The sequence below is a fragment of the Salvelinus sp. IW2-2015 genome, linkage group LG37 (genome assembly GCF_002910315.2).
Source record: "Salvelinus sp. IW2-2015 linkage group LG37, ASM291031v2, whole genome shotgun sequence".
NCBI classification, from domain to species: domain Eukaryota; kingdom Metazoa; phylum Chordata; class Actinopteri; order Salmoniformes; family Salmonidae; genus Salvelinus; species Salvelinus sp. IW2-2015.
Window position 1 is genome coordinate 6,514,229 of NC_036876.1, and position 18,889 is coordinate 6,533,117.

Consider the following 18,889-nt stretch of genomic DNA (forward strand, 5'->3'; position numbering starts at 1 on the left):
TAAATGACTGAGTGCCTGTACTTCTGGCAGAGAGTCGGGAAAAGTAATATCCCCATTTGAAGTAAACCTTAAAAGCTCAATAACTGCACCCGTATAGGAAATGAAAAACACGACTCGTTATTAGAAAACCAGAAGTTCACGATGTCAGAGGAAATCAACGTTTCCAACTTTGAAAACAGACAGAAGTATTGCAAATTGTATCTTGTTTATGGGATAAGGTCAATGGGATACATTCCAAAACACATGAACCTAATGTGAAAAGGTGAGAGAATAAATATTTGGATCAAATGGAACCACAAATACAACAACATTATTATTAAGGTTAAGGTTATTGAAGTAGCAATATAGATCTGACGATACACTGGTAGAGTTAAAAGGTTGAGAGAATAATGGTTACAGAGCACATAGGGATATCATTAGTGACTCGTTTATAATCCAAATTTGTCTTGTGTGTCAGAGCAAGGATCTATAGTTCAGGTCATGGGGATTGCACAGTGTATGGACATTATCCCAGCATCCGTACTAGGCGTGTGCATGCGTGTGCGTGTGTGTGTGTGTGTGTGTGCTGTTGTGTTGTAGTGTGTAGTGTGTGGTGTGTGTGTGTGTGTGTGTTGTGATAGTGTGGTGTGAGTGAGTAGTGTGTGTGTGTTAATTTCAGTAACCCACTTCTCATACTTGTTTAGATTCACATTGGTCGTGGAGAACCACAGGGTGTGCAGGCTTTTGTTCCAACACAACTGAATTGATCAACTCACCACGGGTTTGATGATCAGTTGATTTATTGAATCAGGTCTGCTATTTAAACTGGGATTATGCCTGGTATTTACAGTATGTTTCCAGGCCTGAACCCCACAAATCTCTAGGTCAAAGTACAAACTTCATCTCTCTTCAATACCATAACAGAATCACTTACTGAGTCTTCAATACAGTTCCAAATCCAAACCCTAATAAACACCCACTGGGTCTCTGCTGTCCATTATGCACCTGTGGTGGAAGGTACAGTAGTTCCATAGGTCCACTCACCACAGCGATTTTGACCTGGAACCCCATGACGTCCCTCCAGGCGTAGCAGAGGAGGTGCGGCAGGTAGAGGACGAAGTAGATGAGGCCTCCGCACGCCGCCGCCAGGTTGGCCTTGGAGAAGAAGACGCTGATGAAGAAACACTCCATGATGGTGGCCACGCAGAAGACCAGCAGGAAGACGAAGATCACTGAGGGGTCGCTGTACTGCAGCACCTTCCCATACTGCACCGGGAGAGGGTCGGAAAGAAAGGGATAATAAAAGGGACAAGAGGGGGGAAACAACACTGTGGCCCTGTTCGAAATGCTTCCTTCCTCGTTTTCATGAGATAATCAGAGATCTGTAAGTGATAGGTGAAAGCATTGTAGGTAGATGATCAATCACCATTACATTTCAAAACAACTAACTCACCATATTTTACAACTACAGAACTGTGATTTAGAAAAAATTATATCTCATGTAAAAATAATCCTACGTTATCAGGGTTTTACTTTCATCAATCAAAACATTTTTGATCAGTGTTTACTTCAAGGAAGTATAAAGGAAGGATGTATTTCGAACAGGGCCATTGGTAGCCACAAAACTACCCTAGTTAGCACTTTGGGAGTATTTATTGCCAATGGATGTTTGAGCCTTAACCATTTCTTGTGTCTAGCAGGCATCTTACAAAAAAACTGAGTGATCATGACTGATTGTGGTGATTAAGTTATTATTTGTGAAGAGAGCACGAAGCAGAACAAAAATAAAGCTTTTGATTAAAATGACTCATTGTTGAGGATTCGATAAGCAGTAGGCAGAGTGACTCACCAGGTGTTGATAGTGTCTTATGAAGACTACTCCTACTAATGTATCACCTGTTGTAATTCTAACATTCCGTCGTATCAAAATATGATTTAATATCACGTTGACGTAATGGACTGTCAGTCCTTGCATCCATAACTCCCTCTATGGATTTGAAAGTGGTTACCCTTCCCCAACCCAATAGCAATCCACTTGCTGCCATTTTGTTGTTTTTCTAATAAATGAGTGAGCCTTTAATTGTTAGTCTATAGTTAGTTGTAATATAACCCCTATAGTGGCGTCACTCTGCTTAGCTGCATTAAAAGGAGACCCTTCCCCAGTCTTGGAGGTCTGTCCACTAGAGCAACCAAACTCTTTGATTACACTTCATTACAATGTCCATTGAACAAACCCAAACCCACTGAATACTGTATTAGGAGTATTGATACACCACTGGTTCGTTACAAGCAGTGGTAGCCAAGCTAACAGCCTCATCTAAATTGATAAGAAATGTTGCCTAATTCTGCTGTTTGGTATTACAGCACTTCTAGTGATTGTTTCTTAATTGTTTACTACATGCTAATATTACAATATACCTTATCACTTCCTTCTTGTCCAGCCATTGGTAATCTTAGCCTTGAAATGAGAATGAGTTGGTGCCCATTGCCCACAGCCCTTCAAGAAGTGGTCAAAGGTCTCCCTGAATCAGAGTGGAATCAGTGGTGAATCACCTTGAGGATGAGGGTGAGGAGGAACGCACTGACAGCCAGCGGCAGCACGCTGGACACGGCCCAGCTCAGCCAGTAGGTGGAGCTCCTCAGCCCCGTCATCCTCACCGTCTCCTTCAGACGCGCCTCCTTCTCCATAACGATGCCCTTCACGATCATGGCCACCGAGTAGATCCAGGCCAGGGTCATGTACAGGGGCAGAGAGCGCGCCAGCGAGCGGAGGAACCTAAGGGGGGAGGGGTCGGACAGCGGGCAGGGTGTACACGGCCCAGTCACATCTGGATGCTGATTGAGATTTTCTACTGTGCTATTGTCGTGGCAAAATCCCAATGTGTGTATTATGTAACTACAACTTGATTTCCAGCAATAAACTTGATAGATATTAGAGCAAATAGACTTCACTGGTGGTGATAGCATTCAAGTGGCCTGAGATATGGATTTCCAATGTTTTGACCTCATTCATTTTCTGCAAAGTTCTGTGTCAACATACAGTAGTTTCGAGGTGTACAAGCGCATGTTGCAGACTCTCAAAGAAAGTATGAATGTTATCCACAGACTCTGAAACGACTTTCACCCACTGGACACAGACATCAGTACAACATCTATTTTTGATTTACTTTCGGTTGAGTTGTCAACTAACGTGAATTCAATGTATATTCAACAAAACATTTCACCATGTCATTGTATTTAGGGTAAAAGTTGGGAGAAAAAATACTAAATTCCCTTACGTTGATGACTTTTTTCAAATTCAATCAGTTTTCCACCATGATTCAACATCCTCACATTACAATTTTTGGTTGAAATTAAGTGGAAACAATGTTAATTCAACCAGTTTTCGCCCAGTGCGCAGTAAGTACATTATGAGGTCGTATAGAGGTAGAATATAGCGGGTATGTTGATCGCCACTAAAGTCATATTCCCATTAGGGAACATGGTCTGTGAAGAACCAAACCAATCTGTTGATTTACCTAACGAATGCTTCATCTTGTTTTTTTTCTTTGAGTGGGAAGCAAAGAAAGGCCACAGTGTTTGAGCCAACAATATTACTAAACTCAGATAAATCACTCTAGACAGGAGGGGAATTAGCATTTTAACATCCCCTGGAGTGGAATGGCAATTGGAAAAGAAGAGGGGAAATTCAGGTGTGGATGACCAAACTTGTGGCAGTCATGCCTAGTCCAGACACAGCAGTCAAATAATTTCCTTCGGATTCCCTGATATAGAAAATGGCCATGAAAATATCATCCTAATAATAACTGATTTCTATGATTTGAATACCCACCATGCCCAGGGGTTCCTCCAAGGCACCCAACTAACTCAATTTATTGTTATTAATCTTTACAAATTGCTGATGGCTGGCAAACACATTAGGCTGATGGGGAAATTACATTTAGCCCAGCTGTTCAAATATCAATTTTATTTACCAGGAGTATTTTCCAATTAAACTGCAAAACATGTATTAGCTGATCTACATTATATACTATCCTTTTCTTTTTAATTTAACCATGCATATGAATTAGGAGGCTGAAAAGGGCACAGTACCTTTTAGAGGCAGATAAAAACAATGCAAACATGTTTGTGTGGTGATGAGCAAACAAAATGGCCACCTCATTGTGATAATGGTTCTATAATTTAGCTTAGACGCACATTAGTCCATGGACAGGGGATCAATTTAACAGATAGGCCACTTAATTACACACGGCAGGATCAATGACACAGAAGAGTGATGTACATTTAAAGCAACAGAGCCGCAGCTCATGTGTCTCCCATCAACAACAGCAGCTTTAAGAGTGACGCCGTTCAGTAATGACTAGGTGAAAGCTGTATGTAACACAGGACATTTTGATGCAGCATTTGAAAGTTATCAAGAGGACATACTGTATGTATATGGCAGCAAACAGGACCATTGTACAACATCGAACACAGTGTTCCTACTGTCATACATGACTATATAAAGTCACTCAGAGGCCATATCGAGTTGGCCATATCCAGTCTAATGTGATATTCCGGTAAGCATCCAAAATTGCTTTGATTCTGTAAGTGCACAGCATAACAGATGGTCATTTTTTTTTGTATATAGCTTCTCCTAATGGATCCATTCTCAATGACAGACATTTTATTCAAAGACTGTCTCGATGGGTGGAATACTGTCTTTCATCTAGTCGCACCAGTATGACTCTCCGGAGTGTCACTAGGGAAGTTGTGTCACATCGATGATACACATCATTTAGTACATGCTTGAATAGCGTGCAAAGAAGGCGATGCAATCGCAGGAAATACAGGCATATGATTTACAACAAGGCTGATTTTAATGTAGGGGAATTACGGTTTTAGTACCAAGCTCAATCAATTAGCATGACACAGTGGAAATTGAGATAGGTCATGCCTGATTCGTTAAAAAAATATATTATTGGCATTAGTTATCCCAGAATTAACGGGAGCAAGAGTAACAAAGAACAAGGCACAACCACTTTACAAATCAAATATCTTTTAGATCCTGTATAACAAAATATTATGCACCTGCACGCTGTCCTAATATGGACACGTACTCTGATTAATGTACATACTTCTCTTAAATAAAACAATGTTTTCTCGTCACTTCACTTTAAACAACATAGCACTTCAAACGGCACTGTGCCTATAATGCATTTACACCAACGCGGATGTGTTTAACTCATTACGTAAAGTTTATATGACTTGCATGGTAATCTTCTTCTGTGTTACTTTGCACACTAAGTAGGACTATCAGGAAACAATATGCTGTACAAGCTCAAGGACAGTCAATGATAGCTAACAACCGGTGGAATCCGTTACTCCACGTCAGTTTATTTTAGTAACCAAGTGATATTGTGCTTTGTTATTTGAAAGTAGTCATCATTCTCAGTACTGACCTTAACCATGACACTTATGAATGCGCATGGGACCATGAGCAGGACAAAGTTCTCGGTGAACCACGCGAACCAAATGGCACCGTTCTGAACTCCAACGGCCCGTTGAACCTCCTTGAGCCTAAGCTCCTTCTCCAGGACGAGGCCCTTGATGGTCATGCAGACGGTGTACATGAAGGCCAGCACCAGGTACATGGGAAGCATGGTTCCGATACTCGCGAGGAAGCTGGTGGGTGCAAAGGGAAGGCAAGGGAGGCAATCACAGAGGTCACGAAACAGCTAAGCCGGTGATATCGACAAGCCCAGGTTTTGATAAGGGAAGGCAATGCAGCAAGATGGGAGTTAATGCATTATTTATTGATCATCTGTTGTATAAACCCCACTCCTTATGTAAAGACAGAGCTCTCGCAATCAGGTTTTCAGAGATGGGCTGAATGAGGCATGTTGAACAACTAACAAAAACAAAATCAATCTCGTCTTCAAATCAATGTGTATCTTGAGTTCAGAATCAGCACTTAGTTTAATGGACTAATATAGTCTTTCACACGTTGTTTTAATCTTGTCGTACTATCATAGCTAAGCATAATAATTTACTGAACAGGGAGCCTTGGCAACCATTGTTCTATTGTTAAAATGGCCTCTAGTCATTTTGAGAAATTCAACACAGTTTAGGATAACACTTTGTCTGAACACCTCATTTTTCATCCAGTGAACGGACCCTTGCCCCTTAGAAGACCGAGAGAGAAAATAAGTTCTGTTGATGCAGTAAATGTCATCGTCCCAACGGATGATCCATTAAGATAGACACACTCTGGGAGTTTTTAATCAAGGGTCCAATACGTTTATAGATTCAGCTCTATTATAAGGGGATTTTACATTGAGCTAGCCTTCATAAACCTTGTGCATCAGCTCTATCTAACCATCTAGAAGCACCCGCCATACTCAGCATGATGGATCATTTGATGATGTTACAATAGAATCAGACAGTATTAAAGCAGGTTGGTGGTATTTATTGGGATGACTCATGTACTGGAGGCAAGATAGTCACTAGCTGGCACAGCCAGAAAGTCTCAAAATCTGATTTTAAACCTAACCCTTACCTTCACCCTAACCACGCTGCTAACCCTAATGCCTAACCCTAACCTTAAATGAACAGAAAGCTAATTTCTTGTTTTCATTGGATTGTTACGATATATAGCTAATTTTGACTTTGCATCTGGCCCATCTAGTGGAAATCGCTCAGCTCTGCCCCAGGATAAGATTCCTCCCAATAAACTTCAATCACGTTTCATAATGCCATGTCAATATATTGTACGGCGCCAATATAATAAAGTGCTGCCATTGCTCTATTAGACAGTTAAGAAGATATATCAAATGGATTGAGCCTTTGACAAAGTAAAGATTTCACATATCAATTGTGCTTACCGACCATAAATACAATCCTTAGAATGCCAACGAAGCACCAGTTTACCACGGTGGGGCAGGCAGGATAAAGGGGCTCTATATACCGTAATAGGTAGAACAGTCTCCCACATTCATGCTAATAAACATTACGATTTAATGAAAGCACATTTCCAGTGCATTTACATTGGGCTAATTTCTCGGCTAACTTTTGGGCGAGTGATTTGTTACGGGACTTTTGAAACTCGGGCAATTGAAAACGGGCCGGCACAAAAGCCTACTTCTTTTAATTGGTAATTCGCCCCTGACAATGAGGACCATTTTCACGAGGAAAGCAGGAGCAGAAAGGTTTTTTCTCTCTCCAGCACCTAAAGATTTTCTCCAAACCTAGCTGAGTTAGTAGAGGCATATGTGAGCATAGAAACATGGGTAGTGGCTACCCAGAGATGTTAAAAACACTATAAAAGTTTACATGATATCACGGGCCAATGTATCATATTAATTGCAAATTACGGCGTGATCCGCTAGGATAGTCCATTTATAAGATGAGAAGTGCCTTTTATAAATCCCTCACTACCATACGCCAGAATGCAAGCACCACAAAACAGACTTTTCTAACCATTTGTGGAGAGGATTTGGAGTTGTGCCTAGCTTTGAAAGACATCAACTAAATGCTGTCTCTCAGTAGTACCAATTAGGGAGTCAGAGGGGAATAACGGTGTACCTTGTCCTCTACTTCACAATGTAGAGACAGCCCTTGTGACAGAGAAAATTCAGTAATGTGAGTGCTTGAATGGGAGCGACCTGGCTTCGAGGTCACTTCCTGTTCTCTCGTGGGATGTATCACTTTCACAGGAAGCAGTGTAAAGCCACAAGAAGGGTTCAAGTTAACACCACCAAGTTTCTAGGAGCAACTGAAACAGAATAGGAGTGTCAAAAAAGTTGAACTTGGAATGTGTGTGTGTGGAATTCAAATAACATGTCTAATGTTAACTCAGGTCTGCTTAAGAGCTTAAAGTAAAGGAAAAAAGGGGAAAAAAGAAAACAGTGGTTTGTTTTCAATCTATTTTTGACTTTAATCACATCTTTTCTTTACATGTCAACTCTCTAAACCCTTTTGGGATGCATTTCAATACTAGATTACATAAAATAATCTGATTATAGCCACTTTAATATAATAATGTCAGATTTTGTTTCCTAATGGAGGACAGAAATTTTGAATTATTATGGCAAAATATTTCATACACAAATGTTCTTTCTTAAAAACGACCCCTCTGTGTATTTTCTGTTATTTATTTATGCTTTTTGTACTTGCTCGGTCTGTTTATTAGATCATAAAATTTTCTGTATGTAAAATGTGCCTATTTGATTTTTTTTTTACAAACAAACAAACAAGATCGTGCCTCAGCTAACAGTTGCATCAGATTGAATATTAATCCCCTTATTACAGAGTCCTTATTATATTGTAATATCTCTTTAAAGGGGCAATCTGGGATTCAAACAACATTAATGTACCAAATTCCAGATTGCCCCTTTAATGGTTGCCAACCTGCGACCGTTAACTCCTTGTCGACTTGTCACTATAGAGTCGATCAGTCATGCACACCACGTTTGACACTGACAACCTTGCCACCAGATGCTCCTGAATAATACATTGCTGATCGATTTGAGGATGCTTAAATAATATAAGTCCTCTACTGGGTGCATGTTACAGGGCTCGAGTTACATCGCTGCCGTGACTTAAATTTAGGAGAGTTGGGAGACTCGGGGTTCTTAGTAAATCAAGTGATATGGGTAGCAGAGAAACTCCAGAGAATAGTGTAATTATGTTAAATATGTTCTTGCTACTGAAACGGGAGGAGGGGTGGAATATTCCAAGGGTTAGTTGGTTGGTATGTTTTAGAGATCATTTTAACTGCCGCTACAAACATTTATGTTTGCAGACGTGGTGATTCTCAAAAGTATCTACTGTTTGAAAGTCAATTTGGTGTCTTTATTGTTGTGCATATAGGCACAAAGGGGCAGTATCGTTGATGTAAATTTGTCTCTCGTATTTGCAGATAATACATCCTTTATCATGTTTGCAAAGTAATACTGCTGGAAAGTGGAGTCACAATACTCATATACCTATGCTGTAAACAATTTCAAAAGCCTCATGGGAACCTGTCCCATGCAATATCCAAGTTCTATGTACATGTTATTGTAATTAAGTTCTGATACAATATCAAGATTGCATTGTTAAACGACTATTGATATGGAACAGCATTGAGTTACAAACAATTGATTCTCTGATTCGAGCGCAGCCGAGACTCCGTGTCTTATCTCGCCCTTAAATGCCGAGGAGACTGAACTCTTATCCTCAGCCTTGGGAATGTGACAAATACAGTTTGAAAATGCAAAAAGGGTCGGCTATCGCTGAAGAACCAACAGATCTGTAGCAGTTGACTTTGTACTGTAAATAGGTACTGGAGTGGGAGAGAAATACAGTGAGGAAGGAGAGAGGGCAAACCTGCTGGAAACACAGTGGTATCTATGGGTCTTTGTTTCATGAGAGCCACTGGGTCAATACTGTCGGTCACCCCCTGTCTAATAATATATTATAGGTGCAAAGGAGGGAAAGAAAACCCACTGGGGGGAAAAATTGTTGAATCAACACTGTTTCAGCATAATTCGTCAATGTGCAGTTTTGTGACGTGGAATCTAAATGTAAAATACATTGGATTTGCAAATATTCATTAACGTAAACGGTTGTTTTGGAGGGTGAAGCTTTAACCACAGGATTATTTTATCATGTTGGTTGTGCTTTTAGTGTAGTGATACCAATCTCACGTTGTTGAGTGGTTGAATAATCTGATCTCATTGATCAACGTGTCAATCAAATATCACTCAATTGTCCACGTTGAAAGGAAGTGTCCATGTGTGGCCAATCGGAATGTACTCTTCTGACTAAGAGTATCCCTGAGAAAGAGCTGCAATGATTGAAATGCATAGCTCAATGTTTAAAGGAAAGTGCAAGGCTCATCCTCTATTATATGGAAAATGGAACAAAGCATGATAAATCAAATTAATATTGCAAGTACTGTTCATAAAATCACCTTTGGGATGCTATCTGCATCTAAAATATGCAGGTAAAGTGAAAGTGTGTTATTATCAACTCAAACAAGGGCGTTACATGGACTGAAGCTTGAATAAAGCACTTTACATTACTGTGTCAAGTGTATGTAATTTAGGACCTTAATCCATATATTTGATTTGCTTTCCACAGTTAAAGTGCACATTCTTTCAATTGATAATAAGTTGTGTAAAAGTACGGAGAATTCTCTAGTTTTGAAATTGCATTTTAAAGTCAGATTAGGCATTTTGGACTTTTCTAAACTGAAAAATGGTTACAGCAGGTTAAAAACAGGAACATCTGAATGCACAATGCTCTTCCTCCCACTTTTGACTGCAGCGGCAGCGACACATTTTGAGATCACAATAATCACCCCAAAAGGTCTTTTCTCTCATGCTTCCCTGCATCTTCCTTTTTTCTGCAATCCCACTCTCAATTATTTATGAACTAAATAACGGTTTTCAAGTGTTAATAATTTACAGGAAACCCCCAAATGTCTAGGCAGGGGAAAGAGTAAATGGCGGAGGGACTAAGGGTTTTGTGACGTTTATAGCCCCCATTCATCTTCAGTGGTTATTATTCCTTTGTTTCACGGAGAGGGAACCCAGGCAGGAGGGCAGCATTATGAAATAAGCACTTTGATTGTCTCATTTGAGCTCGTTTGCAAAATTCGCTGGCAAATAATGAACATAAAATGGATGGTTTCCATTTTGCCATTAGAGAGGGTGAGGGGACCATTCTTAAAAATACAGGCCTACAGCAAACCACAATGCATATGCAAGATGATCTTTCACCAACAGTCTTCACGGGATAAAGCCAACTGAGTTTACTGTTGTGTGTCACCATAGTGTCTATGTGACCAACTGGGATTTGAACCCAGGTCTTCGCTATGAGATTGTGTTAGCCCTCTGAGCTAAACACCAAGGTATTAGATCTTCAGGTCTCGGTCAAGATTACTCCTCACACAAGTGTGGCTCACCAAACCACCTCTGTAATATATGTGTTTTTGAAACGAGCTAATACTCAGAAACCCTAAAAGTGGACTGCAATCAGTTTGATATTCAGCAAGTAACGACTGTCATAAAGGCACCACAGGTAACAATGCTGTTATGTCTGTTATGCATTTTTTTTACCTTCATTTCCAAGTATTCAGATAGATTCGATTTTTGCAAATAGCTAATCATTTTTCTATGTTGGTTGTGTAATACCTTGTATACTATGTATACTATGGTATAAGCCTAGTAAGCTCTATATTCGATCAAGGTCCTTTTTGAAGATTCAACAGAATGTTATGTGGTTTGTGCTACCAATCAAGCTGATTATCGGCTAAAGAGAGACGTTTTTTCATGGAGATTCAATTGCTAGTCCAGATGTTGATGACAAATCAATAAAGACATTACTGACTCTGCCAATGTGCTTTCTGTCTGACTAGCACTGATGTTGTCTTTAACCATATGTTTCCAAGGCAACCATATGTAGTAACTTACCATCATTAAAAATAACACATTTCTAACCAGACCTGGGTTCAAATAGTATTTGGCATGAACATTTTGAGCTTGATTGGGCCTACCTGGAGTGCCAGATGGATGGGATTCACACTTTGGACTATTCCAGGGGTTACATTGAATCAGGCAAGCTTGATAAAGCACAGATAAAGTATTAGAAATATATGTGCTCTAATCAATGCCACCAGCAACACTAGGCCTACTGCATCTAAAAACATACATAGGTTCATCATTCATTCTCTTTAGTTCTAAGGCAACCACGTGGACAGAGTTTGCACTTACGGGACTTATATATTGGTTCCATTGCTCCAAGCACGCACAATCAATTGCAGCGGAGGTATCTGACAGAAAGCAAATACCATTTGAACCCAGGTCTGATCTACAATCGTAACATCCTCACCTCATGACTCTAGTCTCCACTCTCTCTAGCCCTGGTCATACTACTGTATCATAAGAAGGGTATGTTCCTATGACGGTTGTTAGGCTATATGCTCTGGTGCTGTTAATTTGTTAATTCAATCATTGGTCTTAGGGACAGTGATTTCTAATGCGGGAAATATCTGTGTCCTGAAACATTGCGTCTGCTTTGCACCCTAGTCACTATTTAGTGCACTATAGGGAATAGGGTTTCACTTGGGACTGAATGTCCAAAACATTAGGAACTCCTTCCATGACATAGACTGACCAGGTGAATCCAGGTGAAAGCTATGATCCCTTATTGATGTAAATTGTTAAATCCTCTTCAATCAGTGTATATGAAGGGGAGGATATCAGTTAAAGAAGGATTTTTAAGCCTTGAAACAATTGAGACATGGATTGTGTTTGTGTGTGATTCAGAGGGTAAATGGGCAAGACAAAAGATTGAAGTGCCTTTGACCGTATGGTAGTAGGTGCCAGGAACACCGGTTTGTGTCAAGAACTGCAACGCTGCTGGGTTTTTCACGTTCAACAGTTTCCCGCAAACCTGAACCTATAGGGGAGGGTCCGGGTGGGCATCTACTCTCGCCGGAGGCTCCGGACCGCGGAACGTCGCCGGAGGCTCCGGACCGGGGAGCGTCGCCAGAGGCTCCGAACCGGGGACCGTCGCCGGAGGCCGGACCGGGGACCGTCGCCGGAGACTCCTTACCGGGGACCGTCGCTGCAGACTCCGGACCTGGGACCGTCGCTGCAGACTCCGGACCGGGGACCGTCGCTGCAGGCTCCTTGCCATGGATCGTCACTACAGGCTCCGGGCCATGGATCATCACTGGAGGCTTCGTGCCATGGATCATCACTGGAGGCTTCGTGCCATGGATCATCACTGGAGGCTTCGTGCCATGGATCATCACTGGAGGCTTTGTACGTGGAGCCGGAACAGGTCTCACCGGACTGAGGAGACGTACTGGAAGCCTGGTGCGGGGAGCTGCCACAGCACGTCCTGGCTGGATACCCACTCCAGCTCGGTGAGTGTGGAGAGCCGGCACGGGACGCACTGGGCTATGCAGGCGCACTGGAGGCATAGTGTGTAGAGCCGGCGCAGGATATGCTGGGCCGTGGAGGCACACTGGAGGTCTGGAGCGCAGAGCTGGCAGAACTAGCTGAATCCCCCCTGTAGCACGGCAAGTGCGGGGAGCTGAACAGCCGCACTGGGCTGTGCTGGCGAACTGGGGATACCGTGCGTAGAGCTGGCGCAGGATATCCTGGACCGAAGAGACGCACCGGAGGCCAGGAGCGCTGATCCGGCACAATCCGGCCTGGCTGAATGCCCACTCTAGCACGGCAACTGCATGGAGCTGGAACAGAGCGCACCGGGCTATGAATGCGTACTGGAGACATGGTGCGCATCAGCACATAACACGGTGCCCGAGCGGTCACGCGCTCCCCACGGTAAGCACGGGGAGTTGGCTCAGATCTAAACCCTGACTCCGCTAATCTCCCCGTGTGCCACCCCCCCCCAATTTTGGGGGGGAGCTGCCTCTCGGGCTTCCGTGCTAGCCGTGACCCCTTGTATAGTTGCTCCCTCCTTGCTGCCTCCGTCTGCTCCCATGGGAGGCGATCTTTCCCAGCCAGGATCTCTTCCCACGTCCAGAATCCTTTGCCATTCAGGGTGTCCTCCCACGTCCATTCCTCCTGACCACGCTGCTTGTTCTTTTTGTGGTGGGGAGTTCAGTAACGACTCTCGTGGGTTGAAAAGGAGACCAAGGTGCAGCGTGGTAGGCGTTCATGATTTTTAATAAAACTGAACACCGCAACAAAATAACAAAGTAGAAAACGAAAGCGAATAGTTCTGTCAGGCAACAAAACAGCTAAACAGAAAATAACTCCCCACAAAACCCGAATGGAAAATCACAACTTATATATGATCCCTAATCAGAGACTGCCTCTGATTGGGAACCACACATGGCAAAAACAACAACGAAATAGAAAACATAGAATCTCCCACCCGAGTCATTTCTGACCTAACCAAACATAGAAAATAAATAAGGATCTCTAAGGTCAGGGTGTGACAAGTGTAGACATTGTTAATGTTGTAAATGACTATTGTAGCTGGGAACGGCTGATTTTTTATAGAATATATACATAGGCGCACAGAGGCCCATTATCAGCAACCATCACTCCTGTGTTCCAATGGCACATTGTGTTAGCTTATCCAAGTTTATCATTTTAAAAGGCTAATTGATCATTAGAAAACAATTAGGTTAGCACAGCTGAAAACTGTTGTTCTGATTAAAGAAGCAATACAACTGGCCTTCTTTGGACTAGTTGATTATCAGGAGCATCAGCATTTGTGTGTTCGATTACAGGCTCAAAATGGCCAGATTTTTTTTTATTTCTTCTGAAACTCGTCTATTCTTGTTCTGATGAATGAAGGCTATTCCATGCGAGAAATTGCCAAGAAACTGAAGATCTCGTACAACGCTGTGGACTACTCCCTTCACAGAACAGCGCAAACTGGCTCTAACCAGAATAGAAAGATGAGTGGGTGTCCCCGGTGCACAACTGAGCAAGAGGACAAGAACATTAGTGTGTCTAGTTTGAGAAACAGACGCCTCACAAGTCCTCAACTGGCAGCTTCATTAAATAGTACCCGCAAAAGAACACAGACTCTGGACAGAGGAACTCTACCTAGAAGGCCAGTATCCCGGAGTCGCCTCTTCACTGATGACTTTGAGACTGGTGTTTTGCGGGTACTATTTAATGAAGCTGCCAGTTGAGGACTTGTGAAGCGTCTAATTCGACACAATTACAGTACCTGTTCTACGAGTGGTCTGATGCAATCATTCAATAACAAACCTTTTCAACTGCAACTTTAGTAACAATGGTTTCGGGAAACAGCTCCCGAAAGATTCAATGATGCTCTTATGAAGAGTCTAACGAGGAACTTAGCCTTAAGATGCTTTTGGGAAAACTGGCTCGGGTATATAATGTTCAAGACCTGGGCGGCCTGTGGTTTGAGTAAATCAATAGCTCAGACATCTTCTGCTCTGTCTTGTTGTCTCTCCGTCTTGCCACAAGTTTGTTTTTCCTCAGCTTAGCCAAAATTCATAATTGAAAACTCGTGATGGACCTCAAATGTTCATGTTAGAATTACAATACTAACAATTCTCTCCTCTATGTTTTCCTAAGGTGTGGATGTACCAGACAGCAGTAGCCAACGACGAAAGACAAAAGAAGAGATACACTGTAGCTTTCTGGGGAAAAAATTCCACATGGACATTTGTGAGGGCTTAGTAACTGCCATTACTCAAGCCTGTGGTGGCGGTGAGTGGCAAGTCCCAGAGTGAGTAGATTTTTATTGTGGTAATGCCTTCTTCCCTCTCTAATCATGGGCCAGACAGATTAAAGCTTTTGTACTCACACGTCGTCCACGTAGCAGGGATACGGCATTTGCTGGGCAAACACGCCGAGCGGCTGTGATTTGTTCGTGTGCACCCGTATAATGCCGTGGTCCATCATGTCCTGCAGATAGGCGAAGCCTCCCCATATATAGCGCAGGTTGTTGAAGGAGTCACGGGCCCCGGGAGACCATCCCCTTTAAATTGAAAGGACACACGTCACATGACTGTCAGTGTTTAAGAGACAGCCGTGGCTGAAAACATCATGGATGAAACCGCTATATGTTACACCAAAATATATACATTTTTTGTAAAGACATTTGTCCCATGAGTGACATGGAATCATCAATGTATTGTCACTGAATGCTTACTATTAATCATCTGAGATATAGCAGAGAAATATGCAAGAAAATGTCTATTTGCTTAAGATACTTCAATTGTCTGGTAAAAAAAAAAAGGCTAAGCAACATCACAGCTTGTATTCATAAAGTGTCTCACAGTAGGAGTGCTGATCTAGGATATTTTTCACCTTGTAGGTCATTTTGAATAACATTACATGGACGGGGAGACCTGATCCTGGATCAGCACTCCTCTGAGACACTATGAATACGGGCCCTGTCGCCCAAAGTTTTCTCGTTGGCAAGAAAACAGAACAGCCTGAGAGCGGAGAGTCTGTGCACTGTGCCTACCTTTCTTTAATCTTATTGGTACTCTCCCCCTCATCGATGTCCAAGCGGATCTTGTACTTGACGTAAGGAGGGGGGTGGCTGGCGGCAGGGTCGAGGTCTTCGAAAACTATACCAGCCCAGTACGTATCGTTTTCTAGAAGCTCCAAGGCTCTAGCCACGAGATGTCCCTCACTGTCAACAGCCTCAAACTTATCCAGGTCCAGGCACTGTAACATTGAAAGACAAGTTACGCTAAGAAAGAGAGAAAATAAGTTTACTTAATTCTTTACAAACTGCTAGGGGTCTTAAACAAGATCATTACTTTAATATAAGATGAGAAAAGAGAGCGCTGGAGAGTGCTTTAGGTATGCATTCATCTCAGGATACAGATCTTACTGAAAATGTCACTTTGGGAACCCCATTCCTTTAAAAGTTTCCACCCGTTGCAAACCAATTCCATCCCTGGGTGTTTCATAGATATTACACAGAAAGAACATGTCCAAAACCATTACGCCCACTCGCCGCATCTCCCATCTTTCCAACAACTCTGAAAGATGGAGACTTCAAGGCCAACTGTACTGCCCATGAAAGACATGATTAAAGTTATTTGCATGGTTGAAAGAGTAGAATCATATACTTTTAGTAATATGTAGTTGCACTACTGGAATTGATGGAAATTATGTAAAAATGTACCACTAGCCACTTTAAGCAATGCCACTTAATACAATGTTTACATACCCTACATTACCCATCTCATATGTATATACTGTACTCTATATCATCTACTGCATCTTGCCATCTTTATGCAATACATGTACCACTAGCCACTTTAAACTATGCCACTTTATGTTTACATACCCTACAGTACTCATCTCATACGTATATACCGTACTCTATACCATCTACTGCATCTGCCATGCCGTTCTGTACCACCACTCATTCATATATCTTTATGTACATATTCTTTATCCCTTTACACTTGTGTGTGTGTGTAAGGTAGTAGTGTGGAATTGTTAGGTTAGATTACTGTTGGTTATTACTGCATTGTCGGAACTAGAAGCACAAGCATTTCGCTACACTCGCATTAACATCTGCTAACCATGTGTATGTGACTAATAAAATTTGATTTGATTTGATTTGAACTCAATAGAGTTCCATTACCTCCAGAAACTAATCTTAAAGGAAAACTCCACTCAAACTATCTTTTGGTATTTTTTCCCATTAGACTGTTGATACAGTCCCACAATGTTTTGCATGTCAGCAGTCAAGTTTTCAAGATATTGGGCTTTCAAGAAGCAAAACGTTCACCGGCCACATTTGACCTCCACTGTTGGAGCTAGAAGCATAAGTACTTCACCGTACCCTGCGATTACATCTGCGACCCTGTGCATGTGTCTAATAAACTCATCTAATCTATCTAATCTAAATGTCCTTCAATCAACACTCAACTCATTTCAACTCCCCATTATGTATCATAGCGACAATAGTCAACATCAGAGTACCTTAGGTAGATTGTTGTACACAATGTTTGAAATTACATGATTTGTAACTCGATTTAAACCTGAGTTGAGCGTGCAAATCAAGTTTGTGCCTCAGTGCATAGGGCATACGAACTCATGTTAGGTCTTCCGCAATATCATACACAACCTTTTTCTCCTGCACCGACAGTAAGATTTTAGACATGTACACATGATTAGAAACTGGATGGTCGAGCCCTGAATGCTTATTGGCTGACACCAGTGGTATATCAGACCGTATGCTACGAGTATGACAAAACACTTATTTTTACTCTTCTAATTACGTTGGTAACCAGTTTATAATAGCAATAAGGCACCTCAGGGGTTTGTTGTACAGTATATGGCCAATATACCATGGCAAAGAGCTGTATCCAGGCACTCCGCGTTGAGTCGTGCTTATGAACAGCTCTTAGCTGTGGTATATTGGCCATATACCACACCCCCTCGGGCCTTACTGCTTAATCGTTCCATATTTGCATTAATGCTCCTCGCTAAAAGACAATAATAAAATAAAAAGGGAAAATAGCCTTTCTGCAATACCACGATACAAAAAGAATGGATTAACAGAAACCACATCATAAGACATGCCTGAGGAATGGTGCAGTAGAACAAATATGTTTTGGTACTGACACGGAAAACAATAGACTGGACAACAGCGGAGTTACAAATGATGCAGAGCTGCCAAGGGATATGTTATGGAGTATGGCTGAGGCATTCTGAGATACAGATTTGGTAGCTGGCTGGCACTCGCTTTATCCTTGTTTCCAATGGACTGTAATGAGCTAGCCATCTGGGGAGTGAATCTGGCTTGACAGCTGTCCACACATACCTCTACCACACGGGCTTGTTATGGTACTTTCTCTCAGTAAAGAAGGTCCTTTACTATTTTCACAGACAGCATATAATTGCATATGTTGTTATTGAGTGTCCAAATTCAGCATGTCACATTTTTGGCTGTACGTTATGCAGTACATGACATTATATGATTATTGGGCAGTTTGTGCCTGCCCTGTAGGTAGGGAAATGTCAGGTTTGTTTCGACTTTTGCTGCAGTGGGCTAAATCAGGGTTACACAGAGTGTTTCTAGGTAGTCTTAAACACATCTACTTTGAAACAAAAGTACACATCTCACACACATGGTTATGGGCTTACAAAGAAGAAGACAGCCGCAGCATGTCAAATATACAGTTGAAATGTATTCCATTTTGAGTTTGCATCCCAATATTACACTTTTTATACATTACAGAAGACTGAAAAATAACAAAACAATTTTACATAGAAACACCAGATTTCCAGCATTTAAAAAATATATCTGTTTATTCCACCCATGAGGCCACTAGGTCATTTGACTGCAGGAAAGGGTTTTAATGCATTGGTTTACTCGCAATGCATTAGGTAGGATTATATATTGTGTCATCTTACCTGCGATGTATTAACTATGGGACTGTTTACAT

General features: G+C 41.8%; 1 pseudogene; it reads right to left on the minus strand.

Moving 5' to 3' along the window:
* Positions 1 to 18,889, minus strand: part of LOC111960328 (phospholipid-transporting ATPase ABCA1-like) — a 232,665-nt pseudogene that overhangs the window by 152,400 nt on the left and 61,376 nt on the right.